Source organism: Heterocephalus glaber, unplaced genomic scaffold, assembly GCF_053883595.1.
Source record: "Heterocephalus glaber isolate CG9 unplaced genomic scaffold, H.glaber_assembly_v1.0 deba00001465, whole genome shotgun sequence".
Taxonomy (NCBI): domain Eukaryota; kingdom Metazoa; phylum Chordata; class Mammalia; order Rodentia; family Bathyergidae; genus Heterocephalus; species Heterocephalus glaber.
The window spans coordinates 15,493,967-15,507,377 of record NW_028258312.1 but is presented as its reverse complement, the minus strand read 5'-3'; the positions used below and the strand labels follow the sequence as shown (position 1 = coordinate 15,507,377).

The 13,411-nt window shown below is 40.2% G+C and overlaps 1 non-coding gene and 2 pseudogenes across 1 annotated transcript; all 3 read right to left on the bottom strand.

The window, feature by feature from the left end:
* Positions 1–564: 564 nt before the first annotated feature.
* LOC110348515 (zinc finger CCHC domain-containing protein 8 pseudogene) lies at positions 565–1,129 on the bottom strand (annotated as a pseudogene).
* A 2,006-nt stretch (positions 1,130–3,135) lies between these two features.
* On the bottom strand, positions 3,136–3,756 carry LOC101704163 (small ribosomal subunit protein uS8 pseudogene; annotated as a pseudogene).
* Positions 3,757–4,679: 923 nt separating this feature from the next.
* LOC147826583 (small nucleolar RNA SNORA1) lies at positions 4,680–4,810 on the bottom strand. Its single transcript, XR_015439032.1, has one exon. It is a non-coding gene; the product is annotated as a small nucleolar RNA SNORA1 (small nucleolar RNA).
* Between the last annotated feature and the right edge of the window lie 8,601 nt (positions 4,811–13,411).

The window sequence follows — 13,411 nt, the reverse complement described above, 5'->3', positions numbered from 1 at the left end:
AAAGGAAAGATTGGGAGGGACAAATAGGAAAACAATTCTGTGTACCCGCTTAGTACTAATTAGCAGAGCACAGTTCCATAGATGATTAAATAGCTGTTGCTGCTGTGGCATGTAGTTAGTTATTCAGAAGCCTTTTTGTCTTCCAGCTGGTTTAGGGGAGAGTTCTTTAGCCAGGTTCTGCCCCTTCCGTACTGTAAATTCCAATGGCACTATTCTAGATGCAGGCTCAGTCACATCAGGGATAGGGCGGTGAATTTTAGTGGCTGTTGAAGGACTGGTTTCTCCACGAAGGAGCTTCTGGCTACCCCGGTTCTTGATGTCACAGTTTGACACAACACTGCCATTACCCGGAAGCAGACCTTCGGAGTCTTCCTCTTCCCTCTCAGAAACCAATGTGGGCTCAGGAGCTGACTCAAGCAAGGGACGTTCAACTTTGGCGCTCTTTGTGCAAGGGTCTGGCGCCTCAGATTCCTCCACTGTTGACTCTTGTGGTGTTTTCTCCTCTGGAACAGGGAGGTTGAGCTCTTCCCAGTTAAAGGCTTGTCCACAGGTACATGGGCGTGCTTTCTTTCTTCTGTGTCTTTGGACAACCAGAGAATACTGAGATGAAGACCTCTTGCTGCTAGAGTTCATGCTGGGGGCGTTCAGTTAGAAGCAAGGTAATTGGCAAGTACATCCTTCAGTGACTCAACTGAGCAGGTATGGAGCCAAAGATCCTCCGATCTCCTGGATTTCCTCTGGGAGTAGATATATTAAAACCTGGGTAGTTTACCAATTTCAAGAGCTCATAAGTAACACTTTTACTTTGTTGTATTTCTCCAACTTGTGTTTCTCCATCAGAGCCGTCTTTTCTGTCATAATGTGCAAGGCCTGAGTTCTCCACCTCAGCCCCTTTGAGCCACCCTATAGGCATCCTGCTGGGCGCACCCGATAGATATCAGGGAAAGACTCTGGTCCGAAACACCCAGTGATTCCTGAAGGTTCTCACTAGTAACTGCTGGCTTGAATCCTCCATATCCGTCTTTTACTTCTGCATGGTTTCACTGCTGAAAATTCTGATTGTTTGCCTCAGTGCTGGGGTCTGTCTACTCTTTTCACTTATCTGAGCAGCATTCGGGCAATCTGTCATTTGCTGTTCTTCACAACCAGAGTGGAAACAGTGAGGTTTTGACTTTTTTGCATTTTCTTGTATTTCTTGTCCTCCTAGACAAAGAATGTGGCTGGAGACTTACTGATCCCTGGGTATTTCCCATTCTTCCGTAAACTGAGGATTTTCACTTAGTACTGGTTGCCCCAATTTAACATGGCAAAAATTAGTGAAATGTAGGACACTTTCTACAATGTGAAAAGCTTCCTTGATGTCTCTAATAATGCAGGATTGTTCTACTTTATGGTCCTCATCTAGCACTATACTAGATAGCTGGGGAAAAGATTAAGGGAAATCTTTTCCACACCATTTTTCTGTTACTCCTCAATTTTTTTTTATAAATTTGATACAAACACCTCTATTTATTGATGACACTTCTTTGAAATAACATTTGTACATATAATTTATAATAAAGGTCCATCTAATGGTATTGATCACCAATATTCCACTTGGCTGAGTAGGAATGTTCAATTTCTTTCTTTTTAAAAAAATGTTATTAGTAAATGTTTGCAGTACATAATGATTGCATTTGGTGAGAATGTTTAACTTCCTTAAGTTCTTGCTATCTCTGCTGCCAAGAGGGGTCCTGCAGCTCCATGCAACAAATCCCATTCTTGTCCTTGGGTCTCCAACAGGTCATCCTTGAAGCAGGTGTGAATAGGCTTCAGAGCCAACTCTTCTGGGGGATCTGACACCTCAAACAACCCCAGGTCTCCAAAATCCATTTCTGCCAATGCTCTGGGGTATGGAAAAGACTCAGTAACACACAAAAAGTGCACGTGTTGACGTTTGAAATACTTAACAGAAGCCTTCTTATTCTATACGCATTTGGGACCCAGAGGTGGCCCATCACTGTTTCATATCAAAAATTCATTTAAGATTTGGAAATCATTTTTCAATGGTAAAAACATATTTTAAATATTTTGTTTTGCCTTAAAATCGTAGATACAACCATTCAGTCACAAATTTTGCTTGAGGATGATTCTGCTGATAACTGGCATAAAAAAATACTGGAAACTGCCTGGTGGAATTAATAAATCACCTAATTTCTACTTTCTAGTTTCTGTATCCTTGAAGTGCAAGAGGACTTCATGACACATAAAATAACATGAGTGCAGCTTCTTTAGACTTTAAAATTTCCCCCCATCTTTCAGTGTGGCTATATGAACTATTTAACAGGAACTTTTTTTTTTTTTGTACAGGGGGTTGTACCCAGAGTCTTCACACTGAACTGCATCTCTGGACCTTTTAATTTTGGGGGGGCAGGGGAGGGAGGTTCTTGCTAAATTGCTAAGTTGTGCGGCTGGGTTTGTACTTGCTATGCTGTGCACCTGCCTCATCATACCAGTGTGCTGGTATGACACGCTCGTACCACCACACCTGCCTGAGCAACATTATTTTTAAATGACTCACCATCTTCGGCTCTTTACAAGGCACTAAATGTAATTTTTATAGTTGCGATTCATTCCGTTTACCCCATAGTTCTTCAGTTTTTCATTTTACTAAATTATTGTAAGGCATTTACTTACAATAAAATGAGAAGTATTTTATTAAATTGAAGATTGCCATATTAAAATTGATTTTGCTTATGGCTCAATAAATATAAACCCTTTATTAAGGTAAATAATCATCCTAATAAGCACATCTGGCTTAAACAGACTGGGACACACATGTGTGACTTGAGGAAGCTCACAGCTCATCTGGGAAGAGGAAACATGGGGAATTGGTAGAGAGGAGACTGTTCGTGCTGGATGCCTAGGGCTGTGGCGTCAGCCAGTGGGAGAGCAGTTACGCAAATGTCCCACGAGAGAGCAACCACTGGCATTAATTTTATGAAACATTATTAGGTGGTTTATACCAGCTCCTCCCCCATACTTAATTCTTGTGAATTTTTGAAACCTAGGGCGACTAATCTTTCTAGATTTATATTAGCATATATAAACATTCTTTCCATTGAGACATTTTATTTGAGGATATGTTTTACACCCCTAGAAAAACAATCCTGGGACTTTCCCTTCTTTGTGTTTTTATCTCACTTTTTCCTGGTTCCTGATGCCAGCTGCGGTTGTCAATCTGATGAAACCAAAGCAGATTCTTCTGCCATTTGTCTGGGTCTTTCAGCTGCACGTCAAGGGTGGGGCTGATCACTTCACACTTGTTTAACCTATCTGTGAGATGCACAACAATTTTTCTGGCCCCACGATCATCAGTGTTTTCAAATTTGTCAATGTAACCGTACTTCATCGTCACAGTTGGGAGCCAGACCATGACTGGAGCATGGCATGGAGGACCTGGCATTTGCTCTTTTCGGCATTGTTGATGCTCTTGGGAGCATCAGCTGGGACATTCATGTGCACCATTGTGGTGGACAGGAAGACGTGGAAAGCTGTATTACTGTATTAATTGATTAAATTACCTTAGTGGTTGGTAGATGAAGCCTGGCACACTCATCTAGTGCCCATCTGCCATCCATGGCCTTTTTCAATTAAGCGTACAACTAATCTGGGCTCTTGATGGTTAGAGATGGTAAGAAGTGATGGGGAAGAACCACCCCAAGCAAGTGCATCATGAGTAAGAAAATGTTTTTTTCTGAAGACCAAGAACATCTAGCTCAAATAATCCCCAGGCCTTGTCTTTTAGCCCTGAGGTCTGGTGTTTCCCCTAAAAACATTCGAAGTAGAGGGGACAACACTCTCCCTGGCTGGACCTATGGCAACTTGGGAATCTACCTATTTGGCTAACTACGAGTTAGTCCCTTATAGTAATCAGTAAATTTGGGTAGCTTTTTTTGGTGCCTGTATACTCAATTTGAATATCATAGGGCTAGACATGACTACTGTAATTTGCAAATGGTAGCTACTCTTCCAGATACAATTATTCCCTATTTTATATCTCTGTCTCTGTCTCTCTGTCTCTCTGTCTCTCTCTCTCTCTCCTCAACACCCAATAAACTTCCCCATATATTTGTACAACTTACCTGTCCACTATAAACATTTAGGCTCCTATTGCTGCCTTGCAGTGGGTGGAGCAATTTCCTTCTGTTCCGATCCTTATTTTAAAATATGCTCATCTGTTCATTGCCTCACAAACTTTACTATGCCATAATTCGATAACAGCAAACATTCATAGCTCTTACATGCTAGACAATTTATATTTATATAAATATTATATATTTTAAAAATTAAATAAATTTTTATTTAAGGAATTTCACATGTAATTCCTTCAGTACTCATCAAGATCACTTTAATGAGGTTCTCTGTCTTCAAGATAGCCCTTGTTCAAAGAACTGATGCTTAACCCAGTCATCCTCTCTGCCCAAAATTCTTTTATGGCCACTTGAATTATGGACAATGACAGCTTCAAAACTCCTGGGAACTTATATCGAAATTCCTTCCAGAAATTTACACTTTAGGAGCCCAGAATTTGAATTGCACATAGTATTGGTATTGTGGCACATGATCTAGATTCTGCATTATTCCGTAAGCATTCATTTCTAATATTGAAAGTCAACATTTTTCATTATTCTTGAGCTAAATGTTACAGGTCTCATTGTCACCACTGTAATATGAATACTGTGATGGAAGCATGACCTATGCCTCAATTTTAGTCACACCGAATAATTTTAGACACCAATTAACAGTGCCCATTCTAATCAATATTACCTTTATATATACATATATATCTTCACTTTATTCTCACAATAAATTTATGAAAGGAGACAACTATTTCTAAGGGGGCAAGAGACTTGACTAAGGTGGCAATAATCATAAGACCTAGATGGTTTGACTCCAGAATCCGCCTCCTAATCACTGTGGTCTACACTGAGCCCTTGATGACTGCTCATTTATTTTCTGTTCATACCATGTGCAGGTTTGCACTAGCAGTCTGCTCCCAGTGTCAGACCAATCCTTGTTTCCTGTAGAGAAGCCAAGGCTCACTTTTTAAGGCTCCTGTCTCAGCCACTCCTGCACACCCACCCCTCTTTATGCTGGGGGTGACCTCTCACATGCACCTGACCCCTGGGGCACCCTCTCAGACCTAATTTTTTTTTTTTCTTTTTTTTTTGGTACCAGGGATCAGACTCAGGACCTTGTGCTTTCAAGGCAGGTGGCGGAACCACTGAGATAAATCCCTGGCCCCCTAATTTTCTTTTTAATCCACACATTCCCACCTGGAGGAGAGTAACTCCAGGGCTCTGCACGCCATCTTCCACTAAATCTGCGCTACAGGTTTTGGCCTTTTTAGAGTTTGGTGAATCTAATCTCAAGACCGTTGTGGAAGATTCTTAGCTCAACGTTCAGAGGATCAACAGAAACTTGAGATTATTGCAGCAGCAGTTCCTGCCTACAAACTAAAAACTAGAAGAACTTCCCAGAATCCATCAGGATTGGTGCAGTACTGAACACATCAGTCTTGTGAGTTTAAAGTATGGTCAGAGGACCTCCTGTATAATTAAGAATAAAAAAATCATTGTCCACATTCCAAATACAGTAAGAGTGGGAGGGAAGATGAATGGCACTTTCTTCAGTTTCCCACATGACTTTTAAATATACTATGTTTTAAAACCATTGGATTAAGTGTTAATTTGTTTAAATATATACATATACCCAAAAAAGGAATGGAGTTAGAAACAGCAATATACTTCTCCAGATAGACTAGCACTGCCTAATGGAAAAATAATGCAAGCTATATAAATAAGTTTTAATTTTCTAGTAATGACATTAAAAAAAATAGATGGGATTAATTATAATGCTATAATTTATTTAGTCTAATATACTCAATATATTTTAATATGTACTCAATATAAAACTGGTGAGATATTTTACATTTTTTGTAGTCTCTTTGAAACTCAGGCACTTCATACTTATGAAATCTCAACTCAGACTGGCCACATTTCAAGCAAGGTGTAGTTAATGCCTATTAGACTGGAGAGAGCAGGTCTAGATACATACTGCTGTTACCAGCCACAGGCCAAAAAGCCCCAGTATTTTTCTGGGATAAAAGAGAAGACAAAAGAAAAAAATAATATAATACAAAATAAATGGTTTTGGGTTTCAACCTCACTAAGACACCAATCGCCTCCTGCTGGTTGTTCAGGACCCAGTTCCACTGACTGCAATGCCTGCAACTCCATGGCTCAGGCTTTTTCTGAGATACCCCTTTTCTTTTTCTGAATTATTTCTATTCTCCTCAAAGGTTCCCATTGTTGTGGCCCTCCAGTCCTGAATTGAGGGTGATCTCAGCTCAGTAATTCAGACATCACGGTGAGCTCATTCAATCTCAGCAAAACCTTGGCTTTCCTTGCTCCAGGTTCTAGCACTGTGCATGCAAGGGCTCATTGAAGAGTATATTATGTCTGTCATGTCTTGTTCACTAAATCTCACCTTGCATTAGTTTTGAAATCACAAAACCTTGGTTAAATTTACCCCTCTCATGGAAACGCAAGCATTTTTTTCTGCCACCCATTTTCAGGCTTCTGTGGGAATTTGCTATACAGCATTTTCACTGGAGTTGTATGTTACTTCTTCATCTCTGGGGAAGAAGAAGATGAAGAAGGAAACAGGACCCCAGAGTGGGGAACACGGAACAGTCCAGCAGTACTCAGCACAGCTACTGCAGGAACTGAGGTTCTGTCTTGAGGTCAGCCCACCAGCCGGGAACTGAATTCCTGTCTTTATCAAGACCAGATCCACCTATCGGATCCCACTCTGGTATAATAGCCTTGCTCTTCTTGTGGGATTTAGTTATCAATAGTGCTATAGCCCTCACAGTGGAAGATCCTTTAGTGATCTTATTGACCTGAGCTTAGCTGTGCGCTCACTTACTTTGTTAGTTTACACCAGATGTGTGTGATCAGAATTCCAAATTCTGAATCATGTTACCAGGTTGGGGTTTGGCTTCCAATTCCAGTGTATTTTTTTCCTAATTTAATCTGGGCTATGTGTGTTGCCAAGATTTGCTCTAGGAAAAGGCAGACTGAAACACCAATCTCCAAGAACTATACTATAAAGTTGGATCTTGAAATCTTACTTCTTGAATGAGGCATGGTGGTACACATCTGTAATCTCAGCACTCTCAGAGGCAGATGCAGGAGGGTCACAAGTTCAAGCCCTGCCTGGGCAATTTAGCCATTTAGCAAGATATAGTCTGAAAAATAAAATAAAATAAAATAGGGCTGGGATGTAGCTCATTGTGAAGACCTTGAGTTCAGTCTCCAGTAGTGGAAGAAAGAGAGAGAGAGAGAGGGAGAGAAAGAGAGAGAGAGGGAGAGAAAGAGAGAGAGAGAGGAGAGAGAGAGAGAAGGGAAGAAAGAAAAAAGGAAAGAAAGGTCTTACTACTTGAATGGCATCAAAGCTGAAAAAATGAATATAAGAAAAGTGACTCATAGGCATGAAAATCATTCTTTCAGAGGCCTAAATTTGAGCTCAGGTAAAACACAATTTCCTGTGCATCTTCAGGGTGCCTGTGTGCTGGTGGGATTGCTTTGTGGCATGAGAGCTGTATCAGAAGGATTCTTCCAAGCACAGTGTCAATCTTACCCCACCAGCCACTCTGGAAGCTGGCACCGTGAAAGCGCATACTTAAGGAACCCTCAGCCACTACTGGAAGAAAATCGATCAGCACCCCCAAAGCATCTCTTAACAAAGAATAAATGAGCGAGAGGTAGAGAGAAGTCTGGGATAATTTCTGACTATTTCGCCAGATGGTGGTACCAATGTGCAAGACAAACAATATGAGAGAGAAAGCTGCTCTATAGAGGAGTGTGGTGAGTTCAGTTTTGGTTCATAGCTGTTTGAGCTGTCTGTGAGATCCAGGAATAGATATCTAGTAGGCAGGGGGACCTGTAGATCTGAAGCCCAAATCACAGCGTTCTGGCATAAGGATAAAGAATTGTGAGAGAAGCAAAAATGTCAGTAGTGAGAGCTCAAGATGATCTTCAGATCTGCTGCAGTCCTGTTACTTTATAATGGCTACTTTTTATGTTGTTGATGGCAAATCTAATTTTTGCTCCCATTTTAAAGCATGATGTTAAAAATGGGCAGAAAGAACGTCACTCTCCTGTTGTATCTTCTGTGATAGAATCCATGAATTCGGTGTTTAATTGTTCTACATGAAGGTTTTCTTTTAAGAGGTGCAGAAAAGGAAAGAGGGCAGAGTGTTGCTAAGAGGATCCTGATATAATGTTCTCCTCACTCCCAGGCAGATTTCAGACTTTCACTTCTAGCGTCTTAGCTTAGAAATACTTCTCATAATGGAGCTAAGAATATGTTTCTCATATTTGAAATGCTTGTTAAAAACTTAAATTTCTTGGTCCCTTCCAGACCTATTGTATTTATAATATCTCAAACTGATATTTGAGACTCTTTGGCTTTAAATATAAATTTAAAACTATGACTCCACTAGTGATGATTATTGAAGTAACCAATTTTATGACAATTTTCAAACTTTACTACACGTTTTAGTCACCTGGGTGCTTGCTGAAACTACAGATTAATAAGATAGCATAAAAGGAACTGAGATGTGTTATGAACGAGTACCCATCTCCCCATGAGGAATGTGATCCAATGTACTAATAAAGACTGAAACTGACAAGAACACAAAAACCAAAGGAGTAAAAATGGGGACGTGAACAGAAGGTTTCATACTCCTGTGCAGAGCAGCATTACCTACAAAGCCCAAACCTGGAGCCCACCCAAGTGTCCATCGATGAGCAAGTAAAATGTGTTCTAACCATCAAAAGAGAAAATACAGATTAATGACCATTTTCCAAACCTAATTTTGATTCAGTAAGTCTAAAGAGTAAAAAGGATTTTCTTTTTCTCCTTCCTGCCTTCCTTCCTTCCTTCTTTCTTTCCCTTCTTTTTGATTTGTGCTGACGATCAAACCTAGGGTCTTGTGTAGCTACTCTTACATTCTACCACTAATTGCTCACTCAGTCCTGAGGTTTGCTTTTGTCTTTTTTTTTTTTTTTTTAAATGTTGGGAGTTGAACTCAGGGCCTTGTGTTTGCTAGCAAGCACTCTTCCACTGTTGCACGCTTTCATCCCTTATTAAATTTTATTATGAGATAGGGGTCTTGCTAAATTTGCCCAGGCTAACTTTGAACTTGCAGTTTTCCTGCCTCAGCCTCCTGAGTACCTGAGATTATAGGCACGAGGCACTGTATTTGGTGAGATTAGCATTTTTTTTGCTGTTGTTTTATTTTGGTACCAACAAGCAAACTCAGGACCTTGAGCTTGTGAGACAGGCGGCAGAACCACTGAGCTAAGTTTCTGGTCCTGAGATTTGCATTTTAAATAAACACTCCATAACTGTGATTATTTGATTACACGTTGAAAAATAATATTGTTTAGCTACCTAAATGATGCCAGGGTAGGTACAGAACAGGGAAGGTACTTAACCTGAGATCTGAACACCATCAAAAAGCCCATGGAAAAAAATCAGAGGGTTCAGGAACATGGATGGGGAAAAAATAATTTTTTTTTTTTTTTTTTTTTTTTTTTAGTAAATTCTATCTAAACCTTACAATTAAAAAAAAATAAAAATAGGAAACAAGCCACAGTAATAAAAACAATTCCTCTAATTATCACAAAGAGAGTGCCGGGGATTTAGCTCAGTGGTTCTGCCACCTGCCTTGCAAGGGCAAGGTCCTGAGTTCAATCCCCAGTACCCAAAAAAACCCAACAAAAACCAGAACAAAAACAAAGAGAGAACTGGTATTTTCATATCACATTAGAGTTGTTGCAAATATCTTTTTTGTTTTTGTTTTTTTGAGACAGTGTCGCACTAGGTAGTCCACACTGGCCTTGAACTCACTATGTAGCCCAGGCTTGGGGGCTACTTGAACTCATAGCAATCATCCTGGCTCAGCCTCCCAAGTGCTGGGATTGTAGGTGTGCACTACCATGCCTGGCCTGTTGCAAATATCTTGAAACAGTGTTTACAACCATTGCTCCTTTGAATTATGGCTGTAGACTCTCATTAGATCGTATTTAATTTAATAAAGAAGCACACATACTACTCTAACACTAAATTTAAAATTTTTTTTTATGAGACAGGGTCTCAGTATGTGGTTCAGACTGGTCTTAAACTCACTATGTAGCCCAGGGTGGCCTTGCATTCATGGGAATCCTCCTGCCTCAGTCTCCCAAATTCTGGGATTACAGGCATGCACCACTATGCCTAGCTAATTTAAAATTATCTGAAGCTCAGTGTGATGGTACAAGCCTGTAATCCTAGCACTTGGTAAACTGAGGCAGGAGGATTGCTGCAAATTTGAGGCCAGCCTCTGCTACATAGTGAGTTTAAGGGCAGCCTGAGCTACATAGCCAGACCCTGTCTCAAAACACCCAAATAAATCAATAAACAAATAAATAAGAAAATGTTTTGATAACTGTCTTGATAAAATTGGTTTCTTTCATTACATAATGCACTGTGATGCATTTAAAAATTATTACAAGAAGAGGTCTATAGGCTTCACTAAAGTATTAAAAAAGTGCATAGCACAAAAAAGTTAAGGGCCTCAGTGTAGGGAAGCATAGCCTTCTGCTGAGACGTTAGTGAAATGAGTTATTTAATTCTGAGAGGAACAAAATTGCACAAATGCTCCGGAGAGGGTGAGCTTGCCCTGTCTCCATTCCTTTCCTAACTTTGCTCTCCTGGGCCTCCCTTCTCATGAACCACACATCTCCCCTGGTTTGTTTACGAGCCCTCAAGAGTCAACTGGCTCTGTTTTCCCTCAAGGATAACAGCACTTAATCACAGATCTCAAGCCATTATGAGCATTAATTAATGTCTGACATCTCTTAATGAGGTAGGTAAAAACTATTATCGGTTCAGGGATGAGAAAATCAGGTCTGGGCAAGCTTGGTGACTTGTTCTTAATCCACTCAAAAAATTATGGCTCCTTTCCAAAAGCTTATACCACTCAGCATGCATGTAAACAAAAACTTTTTAATTCACTGTATACAAATCTGCTGCAAAACCAGCTTATTTTGCAAAATATTTGTTGACATGGGTATGGAGATAACCTCTGTGTGGAGATAACCTCTTCCAAAACAGAAGCATCCCATGGCGTCAATATTCATACTTCTCCAAACAAGCAACTTATTTGCTGGATTGTTCCCTGAAGATAAATAGACATCTTCATTGGAGGAAAGGCCTCGACTCAAAATACTGTCAACCGTTAAAAACCATTATCATAAAACCAAAATAAAAAAATAAAAACAAATATAAATTGCTGTCCCTTTTGAAATAAATCAGTTAATATCTTCTTTTATTTAGAAACTTTACCAGGTAAGAGTCAGAGAGGAACATAATGAACATTAATTATCAAAATGCATTGACTTATTTTTCACTCTTAAGACATCACACATAGTAAATAAATACGTCCGCATTTCTGCAGTCAGTTTTCTTCTTGTAGATTTATGTTGCTTTGATCAAAATAGCATTTGTGTGTTTGATCTTAGTCTTTTTTATTGTCTAACTCATCTATGTCCTTGAGGCAATCCTGCTTCAGCCCCCCCCCCCCCAAGTGCAGGGATTATGGGCGTGGACCACCACACCTGGCCGTCTTTTTAGTTGGTACTCAGTTCTCATTTCATTCCCTTGCTAAATTTCTACTGGCCTGGGAAGGAGGGAAAATGGAAGGGATACAATTGGGCACAACTGAATAAATAAATAACTGAAGAAGAGACTGCTCCACTTTATAGAAAGATTCCAATTAATATATGTAAAATGAGGAAATTGAACATTTCCACTAGACAAACACTACAGTAGTAATTATCACAAGCAAAATGCAATACAAAAGGATTCTAAAATTAGTGGGCAAGCCGGGAGTGGTGGCACACACCTATAATCCTAGCACTCTGAGACACTGAGGCAGGAGAGTCACAAGTTTGGGGCCTGCCTGGGGAATTTAGTGAGACCCTGCCTCAAAATGAAAAATAAAATGTTCTGGGCATATGTTAGTACAAAGGACCCAGGTTCAATCTCCATTACCCACTAAGTACATGAATAAATAACTAACATTTAATAAATAAATAAAATTAGTAGGCAAAAGTTAAAGGAAAAAGATCGATGTCTTTACTTCCTGTTACCAACAGATGGGGGGAGCGGGGGAGGGAGGGAAGAAAAAGGAATTAAGATGATTATGTCCATGTACCAACTCCACACAAGGAGTGTCATCATTATTCAAGGCTAATGTGTACTAATAAAAAATAAAAACTGGAAAAAAGTTAAAAGCATTTCCCTTAAGATACTTACTTATCAAAGATGGAGACAGAGGAATAATTACAGGGAGGAACGTGGCAGACACTGCTGTCTCTCCTGGTGTTCCAGCCAGAGGTCCCCGACTGGAGAGTCTTCCATGACCAGCTAAGCTGTCCTCTTACCTGAATGACACCCAGCTTTTAGGAGAGGCTGTGACAGCAGGGACAGAGATGATGCATGGACTCAGTATCGTGAATTCACTCTCATCAAGGCCAGCCTGGTCACCGCCACTGCTGACTGCAGGTCCAGCCAACAGTAAAGACTCAGTAAATCTCGACTGTGAGACCGGCTAGCAACCCTGGGGCAGGGTGATTTCTTCGGGTGGACAGTTACTGTGGGAAATTCGGCATGAAAACTGGCATTCTCAGCAGGACCTGGTGACACACACCAGTAATCTTAACATCGAGGGAGGCCGAGGCAGGAGGATACCAGGTTCAAGCCCAGCCTAGGCACTAAGTAAGGACCTGTCTCAAAATTAAAAAACAATAAAAATAAAAAGAACTGGGCATGAGTCAAAATAAACATCTCTTCCTTAAAAAAAAAAAAAAATTGGGAATGCTGGACATGTAGCCCAGTGGCAGGGCACCCCTAGGTTAAAGCTCTGGTACTGAAAAAAACTGTATCATGTGTCTGAAATGTCTCTGTCAGCACCATCATCAGTAAAGCTATATTTTATTCATTTTCATGGTATCTCACGCAACAGAGCTTCTCCAAGGATGACCCATGGAACCCCTGGGATCCAAAACACTTCAGGGAGTACAGAAGGTCAAAGCGAGTTAAGAAGCACTCTGATGTTATTTCCCAAGTGTTTGTATTTATACCATGGTACAAAAACACTGATGGGTAAATCTTTTCTTTTAGTACAAATCAAGGGAGTGGCACCAAATTTTTACTGAGTTATAGCAAATCACCACCAGCAAATCACACATGTGCACACACATGCACATGTGTATTCATACCCCCCCCACAGAAATATAGTTTCATGTCAAGAACG